The sequence below is a fragment of the Mixophyes fleayi genome, chromosome 2, assembly GCF_038048845.1.
Source record: "Mixophyes fleayi isolate aMixFle1 chromosome 2, aMixFle1.hap1, whole genome shotgun sequence".
Lineage (NCBI taxonomy): Eukaryota > Metazoa > Chordata > Amphibia > Anura > Limnodynastidae > Mixophyes > Mixophyes fleayi.
The window spans coordinates 106,484,932-106,493,475 of NC_134403.1; the positions used below are offsets into that span (position 1 = coordinate 106,484,932).

Here is an 8,544-nt window from a genome sequence, read left to right on the forward strand (position 1 = left end):
CAGTCAGACATACAATCAAAATACACTTTATCATTTTTCCAGGTTATATAAGCATCCCTCAGCTCCTCCAACACCTCTTATCTTTCTAGCAGAGCACAGTTCAATTTCCAGGAGCCTGGGCCGGGAGGAAAACCGTGGCCCAGAACCCCCTCGAAAAGCATGGCCCTGTGGTCAGAAAAGAAGCAGGGAACCATGATGCCTGTTCTGTCTTACCGCTCTCGAGGTAAACACAAAGTCAATCCGGGAAAACACAGAGCCATCGGGGCGGCTCCAAGTATAGTTAACAGAGCCATCCCCCATGGATCCCACTGCATCCCGCAAGGATGCTTCGGCTACCATCTCCTGCAGCAGCCTAGAAGAAACATCAAGTTTAGCATTGCTGTTGGAACTTCGTCCGCTCTTCCTCTATAGGACAGTTAAAATCCCCAGCCATCACTAACGCCCCGGTGGTTGCGAGATGGGCCCGCACGGTCTAGGAAAGCTCCAAATGCTCATTCTTACAGGGGACACATACAAACAGATAAGCCTGATAGGCTCACCCACCCAAGAGCCATCTACGATAAACAATCTGCCGCAGACAAACTCCTGAACGGAATCTAGTGTGAAGAGGCTTCCCCTGATAAGTATGGCGACCCCCGCAGATTTACAGTCACTCTCCCCAGACCAATAGGAGGGCCCATGAGACCACTGCCTACCCAGGTGCCTATAGAAGCTAGAGAAAGGCAAAGAACATTCCTGCAACATGTAAACATCCCATTTCTGACTGTCTAGAAAGGTAAACACAGACTGACGTCTAATCTTATCCTTCACACTCCTCACATTAATGGTAAAAAAGAGAAAATTAGCCATTAGTTGGGAGAAAAAAGAAAGTTAGCACAGTCAATACATTAGTTACCCTCCTTGTCCGGTGGGACTTGGACGGTCTGCCCGTGTCCAGATGGTGGGGTAGGAGCAGACCTCTTTCTTCCAGGTGGTCGAATAGGCAGATGTCGGGCAGATCCAGGAATTCCTCCACCTCCAACTCCTCCTCCGTTTCAGAATCCCGAACCGCCAGCAGATCCTCTACCATCTCTTCGAGGGCCTTATTCTGTGGAAGGAGGTCCTCTCCGAGCTCGACCGCTTGCTTCTTTGAAGAGTCGGAGCCGCCAGCTGGGTTGTCTAGATCTTTCCTCTTCCTCCTTAGTTTGTTCTCCTTACCTGCTGTGAAGACAAGAGGGGGAAAATCTTCCTGGGAAAGGGAGGGGGCTGCAGTAGCGGTGGAGTGGGTTAGTGCCACTGCAGGGGAAAGAGGTGGAAGGTTGCGACAGGGGGAGGGGTGAAGGTGGGAAGAGGACGGGAGCGGGTTGGATAGGGTGGGGGGGGTTGTGACAGCGAGATGGGAGGGAGGTGCTGTCACAACAGGGGCAGGGGGGGAGGAGTGGGGAGGGAGGTTGGAAGGTGGGAGGGAAGAGGAGGGGTGGAAGACTTCTTACCAACTCGTGTTTGCGGTACAGGCTTATGTTGCTTCCTCTGGGCTGGCTTGGGCTGCAGGGCGGGGGCAGGTCCACTTTCCAGCAGTCCTTTCCCGGCTGCTGCAGCATAGGTTCTAGCCCTCTGGGGGTAGTCCCTGTAGATGTGGCTGGCCAGGCCACAGAGGTTGTATGATGTCTTCCGTTGGCAGTCTTTTTTCTCTTTCCCTACCACTCTGCAGTTCCTGCAGGCTGAAACTTTGCAGCTTCTCGACAAGTGATCAGCTTTCCCGCACTTCCTGCAGTTTCTTGGCTGATCGGCATAGTGGAGAAGGCTGGTAGAGACACCCAGGGCGAAGCATGATGGGAGGTGTTGGAGGCCGTCAGTTGCAGAGTCGTCTTTCCTCGGCCTGATAATGACGGACCACTTGCCTGTCCAGAAACTGTTGGTGTCCAGGATCTTGGAGGGGTCCTTGATCACGGAGCAGAAGCGGCTCAGGAAGTAAGGATGTCCTAACCAGGGGTGTGAGGATTCCTCATGGAGACCGTCACTCTTCTCTCTTCTCTCTGGATGGGGCAGTTCCCCACAAAGCGGGAAAAGGGAGATTCCGGTCTCGCTGACATCACTGCCTCCCAGTATCTCTTGCAGATAGCTATGGAGGCAAGGTGATGTAGAAGGTCCCCTTCAGGTAGTTCTGCACGCTGAGGGTTTCAGCCTTGGAGAAGCCCTGGTCGAGGATCATCTTCTTTACAAAGGTCTCTGCCGTCATGTCTGGGACCCTTCCATCCACTTCCTTCAGCTTCAGGATTATGGTCTGCCACATCCAGGGTTCCAGTGTGCTAGTTCTCTGGGGGGTATCCTGGCTGGAGTTCCCTTGTCTAGCAGCAGCAGGGCCAGTGGAGGCAGAGGTTCCAGCCATGGGGAGAGGCTTCGGAGCGGTGGTCTGTCCTCCCTTCTTCCCAGGGGCAGGAGCAGGAGTGGAGGCAGGAGCTGCATCAGCTGAAGCCATCTTCCTGGCTCTTCTTCCTGGGGCGGAGAGGGTTGGAAGGCTGGTCTGGAGGGCGATCTTCTTCAAGGGGGCGGAGCTATGCAGATTTTGTCCCAGCGGTCAGGATCTAGCAGAGCTTCTTCCCCAGGGTCGATCTTCCTCGCAGTCATCTTCTTGCTCCTGGCCGGCTAAGATCGGGTGCAACACCGCCTTACAGTTCCTCACCAGTCTTAGATTGTGCTATGGATGTGTCCCAATCAGGTTTCAAACCACTGGGTTTTGGGCAGGAGAAGGACAGGTGCACCATGCAGTAAAGTCTACATCAGTTTGAACCCTCACCAGTGTTAGATTGCGTTATGGAAGAGCCACAATCAGCATTACAACCACTGGGTGTTAGGCCAGATAAGAACAGATACTACACTTGATCTTAGCGAAAAGGCAGAGAAGCGATTCTCCCTTCTTTCTTCAGAGACTGTGGCCAGCTTTTCCTGCATTAATCAGGATGCCCTATTTTCCCTGGGCCCCCAGAGTGGTCCCTGCTTTACCCCCTCCTACACTGCAGTCCACGCAGAGGACTGGTCAGCAAAGGATAGCCCCCTATCGCCCCCTCTTCTCAGGATTCCCCCCGTGTTGGCCGAGACGCCTCATTAGCATGGCCTTTCCTCATCATCAACATTTAATTATACAGCGGCAACATCGCCTTTGCCCATGCCCTCTTGTCCTTGAACGCTGACCTTCCACCCTTCTGTTTAGCAGTAGCCCCTGCCCTGCTACTCCCTGCAGGTTTCCTTTTTGGTGTTGAGCAATGCAGCGAGTTTCCCGTTGCAAATCCTACACAGCTAGTTTGGCGCAGAGCGTCCTTTTACTGATTTGTTTGTCTTTAATGTTTCTACTTTGTCAGTATCACAGGCGTAGCAAGGGCCAGGGGGTAAATGTATCAAGCTGAGAGTTTTCCGATGGGTTTGAAAAGTGGAGATGTTGCCTATAGCAACCAATCAGAATCTAGCTATCATTTTGTAGAATGTACTAAATAAATGATAGCTAGAATCTGATTGGTTTTTCAAACCCACTGGAAAACGCTCAGCTTGATACATTTACCCCTAGATGTAGCTCCGGTTCAACAGACATAAGGGGGCGTTGGAATGCTCCTCTCGGGTGAGTATGATACACCTGCTATTTGTTTCTACGCTACACATTTTATGTCATATTTAAATACTATTAACCGCTCTTCTGATTTTGCCGTGGTCCTCACGCGTAGGGGAGTGCAGCCAAAATCTGAGTATAACATAAACACTCAGATTTTGACTGCATTATAGCAAGCCTGAACTATGTGCGCCGTGGTACACCTGTGGGACAGGGTTTGCTGTAGCTGACAACCCTAAGGGAGATAGTGGGGTGGTGGATCATGAGCAGGCAATTTTAAATTTTATCAACAACTGAGGCTCACGGCAGGCTGGCACGGGTTTTGTTATCTCCATAACTGAGAAGCAAACTTTTATCAATAGGAGGGATAAGATGCGGGTTTACGGACAAATAACTAAAGTAATGAATAGTTTTGATATTGTTATAAGGAGAATTTGTCATTCTTGATTATTCTGTTGTCTAGTAACATGTCTTTTCCTTTCATCATAGACATAGCTTATATACATCTGTGTAACTACATTCATAAAATGTTATCCATAGATTTGAACGTCATTTTATTTAACGGATTTGAAATTTTAAGATAGGCTCACATTCGGTCAGGTGTATTGGTGAGTTGCCTGGGATTTGTGTGATACACGTTTAGTGCTCCCTCTTTGTCGGCTTTCAGTTTTTCCCTGGCGCAGCATATAATGTGAATGCTGTGCCGTTAGACCCTGGGGTCCTGCCTTTAGGTGTCTATGCAGATGGTGCGCTATTTTAGTATTCGACGTGACTTAATTTGTTATTGGGATTTTGGGTTATAAAGCAGACACGGCTCGGGAAGTATGGTGTTGATACCCCCCCGCCCATGTTATTACTTAAATCCTGGACTCGATGTCCAATGTGCCATCCGTGGTGCTTTTGCAGTGCCTCTATGTTGATCTTAATACCCCGAGGATTTTACACAGTTTCAAGTTAGAGGCTGGCGCCGTTTTTTACATTGCCTACCATCTGCCCATTGTGTAACCACTATCTGAACAAACCAGTATTCTGACTATTATGATTGCTATTTTCAGTCACTGAGATGTATCATTAACTCATATTCGGGGCAGAATACTATATAGCCCCTTTACTGAGCTCTCCTGTTCCTGCTACGCATCCCCCTTTTGGCCCAGCCTACTTACTTACCTGTTTTGTCCATTCTTTAACTTGTGTCACACAGTCTAGGGACTAGAGATGCTCAGGTTCGGTTTTCTGAAAAAAGAGCCCACCTGAATTTAGGGGATCCGAGTAGGCTCGCGAACCGGCTCGGTACTTTTGCGCTTCCTCGAACAGATCTGAATCTGAAACGTCATTGTTGCGTTGTCGAATTTTGCGGGTTTTGGATTCCATAAGTACCTCCCTTTTAGGGAGAGGCGGGTGGCTTTAACATACATTTGCAAATGTGTGCAACTAAGACTTTTGCATTTTTATCTACAGTAGAAATAGCAGATCTGTTGCTGGCTATAGCAGTGTGCTGGGGGATCTCTGTGTGTTTGTTCCTTTTAGGATAACCCCACCCTTTCATGCACCTGCTATAGCCTATAATTTGATTGAGCAACTTCCATTTCTTTATTTGTACCTCCCTCTCAGGGAGATCCAGCGCCATTTTTCACACAGAAACAGGGATAGTAGTGTTCTTGTCACTCTCCATTCTCCAGTGACATTGCTCAGTGTCATTTCTCACACAGAAAAAGGGGTAGCAGTGTTCTTGTCACTCTCCAGTCTCCAGTGCCATTGCTCATACAGAAACAGGAGTAGCAGTGTACTTGTCACTCTCCATTCTCCAGTGACATTGCTCAGTGCCATTGCTCACACAGAAAAAGGGGTAGCAGTGTTCTTGTCACTCTCCAGTGTCCATTGCCATTGCTCATACAGAGGGGTAGCAGTGTACTTGTCACTTGACAAAAATTGACTAGAAATTAATGTTATTGAGGTTAATAATAATGTAGGAACAAAAAAAGAACCAAATTATTTGATTTTAAAAAAAAAATAGGGATTTTAGAAAAAAATAGGGATCCAATATCAAAACACACAAGGGCGGTTTTGCCAAAACCAAACCAAAACACGGGGGTCAGTGAACATCTCTACTAGGGACTCATGTTTTAGAACAATTTTGCATTTGAGCATTTATGTCTGCTCCATTCAGTAAATACTGTGGGTATGAGTACTCATCGTCATTTGTAGTTTGAGGACATTGTGTGTAGTACTATCGGACAAAGTGTATCATCGTGGTATGCCTAAGTACAGTACTTTCATCACCACACTTTACACTTGTTGATAATATGGATACGACATGTTATAACTCTTAGCATTGGGTGCTTGCATTAGTTTTAAATACCATCTCTCAGGCTCTTTCGTGTTATACACATTATACACCGTTTGTTACTCACAAGCCCTTTAATACTGAGCATAGATTAGACCAATATTCTGGACAGTTGTGCCACAATGAAATCATAGATGCTTACCCTGTATTTCCCATCACGTCATGTACATACTTTGTTGACACAAAGTCTTATGTTCCCCATGGGACGACATTTATCATTTACAGCCTATGGTTATAAGTGGTATCACACCCATGGCTATATATAATGTTGAAATACCTTTGAAGGAAATTTTGCAGTCTGCAATCACATGCAGCTCTTGTATTCCTGTATGACTCTAGGTCAAAGACGCTCTCTGTGTGACAATCATTCATAGGTTCGAGAAGTACCATTTTGGTAATGTGTGTTGGTATCCATCGCTACACATGCAGACCCGACCATATGGCCGGTTGCTTTGGCATGGAATCAGCCTTTAGGTTTCAGGGGTGCTCCACATTTTATATTCTTCCCTGAATAGGCTACAGGTGGGAGAAATTTTTTTTCCAGCCATCGATATTATTGTCTTAGCTCAAATCAGGAACTCAGGACCCATTCACTTAGGATTGGGACAGCTACAGCTGCGGCTTGAAAAAGGGTCTGTCACAATTTGTTCCAAGGGTATGCCCCTCCTTGCCTTAAGATTAATGTGGCATAATTCATATAGTATTTGGCCATTATTGTCTCGGTCCTGAATCAATGTGACACCTTCACTTATGTAGAACGGCTACAGGCACAAATTACGACAGTTTTCCGTTGAAGTTTTTAAGTCATTTCCATTATGTTAGCTAGATGCCCCCTGGCCTTATGTCGGGCCTGCTTTAATAGCGAGATGTTGGGGGCACATTACTTACTTTGCACATGATGGTTGTGATTAAACAATTGGCTTGTTCACTTTTCAGTTCCAGACGGATCAGTTGGGCAAAGGTAACGATAACCGAATTGCTTTTATAAGCCATCCTCAAACATGCCTTTGAGCATGGGGGTTTAGACCCGGCCCCTTATGGCACCCACTCCTTTTGGTTTGGGATGGCTACTGCTGCAGTCTACAGAGGCGCTCCTGTCCCAGCTATACAGGCGTCAGGCCGTTTGGAAGTAAGGAGCTTATAAAAGATATATTCGGCCTCAACTTTAGTTGTCTTGGACCTTTTTCATTCTGCCCCCCTAATCCCCCCCCCCTTGGTAACCTAGGGCACTGCTGCTTGTCGCTTTTCACGAGGGAGTGAAGGGATTTTTTCCTGTTTCCCTAGGATACAGGCCTGAATTGGCCAGTGCCCTCCAGGGATTTCTGTTTTTTGTCCTTGATATGGGTTACCGCCTTCTCCCTCTCCCTCACCCCCCAATTATTATTTGCCTGCTTGTATGGCGGCCGTTTTAACTTTATGGTGAAACGATCTAGATGTATAGTCTGCTTGGTTTTTTAGTTCCTAGTTTCAGATAATTTGATTACGCATTGCTCCTTGGCCTTTGGCACCTTGGTGCATAATATGGTAAAGCTGGTTTCGTGCTGTGAAGAAACTGCTTGGTTTGATGACCACTGACATCCTTACTGGTTATGACCTGTGTGGTGCGCAGAAGTAGTGAATAAAACCTGTTTCCCTAGGATACATGCCTGATTCGCTATTGGCCTCCAGGTTTTTTTTTTTTTTCGTCCCCTCATATGGGTTACCACCCCTTACCTTCCCCTGATATATTAATTGCCTGCTCGTGTGGTGGCAGGTTTTTCACATTAAGATAAAGCGGTCTTTAGTGCAGGGTCTGCTTGGCTTATAGCGCTTGAAGTGGATATTTGTTTAGTTATGCATCGCCATATGGTGTTTACATCATAGGCTTGAGCTTAAGCTGGTGCATTTTGTTTGGAATTTGATATGTCACCATTTCCATGTCCAGTAGATGTGAAGTGGGTGGGGAAGCGCGGCTTTAGATGGCCTGATCTCATGTCATTGCTAGAGGCTGAAATACGTAATTCCACCGTTCCTGACATTTTAGTGGTGCATGCAGGAGGTAATGATGTGGGTCTTAATCATTGCTATAGGGGAAGATTTAAAGGCCATGTGTGTGCGCTGACTGGATATGAAATTATGTTGGTCACACATAGTTCCTTGAAGTTCATAGAGTTTTTCAATCCCCCCCATTTTTACTTAAGGTACTTCAAAAAAATTAACAGTACTGCAATTAAAGTTATCACTGTGCTGTGAGGCATGGTAAAAGCACTTCCGTCCATCAGTTCCAAGGAGGTGCATCTGTTTCTGTACGGATGTGTGCATCTCTCCAATGAGGGTGTAAGGATCTTCAGCGGTCAGTTATATTGAGTTTTCTAGTGGGGAGTTTTGGTGGCGGGCTGGGAGTCCGTTAAAGGATCCCAAGCTGTGCAGTCGGTGACTAGTCGAAGGTGCTACCCCTATTGGACCCTCGTCACTGCCCCTTTCGAAGAACATGACTCTTGACCCTTTCTGCGGCGGAGGGTCCCTTGGTGTGCTTTGTGCGGCTGGCGATGTCGAGTCTAGAAGGGAGCAGTCATGCTGATGCCAGATTAGCACCGGCCAATTGGTAAAGATGAGATTCTTGGTTAGTGGTTGAGCGTTT

The 8,544-nt window shown here is 47.1% G+C and overlaps 1 pseudogene; it reads right to left on the reverse strand.

The window, feature by feature from the left end:
• Window positions 1–2,781: 2,781 nt before the first annotated feature.
• LOC142142018 (U2 spliceosomal RNA) lies at window positions 2,782–2,888 on the reverse strand (annotated as a pseudogene).
• Between the last annotated feature and the right edge of the window lie 5,656 nt (window positions 2,889–8,544).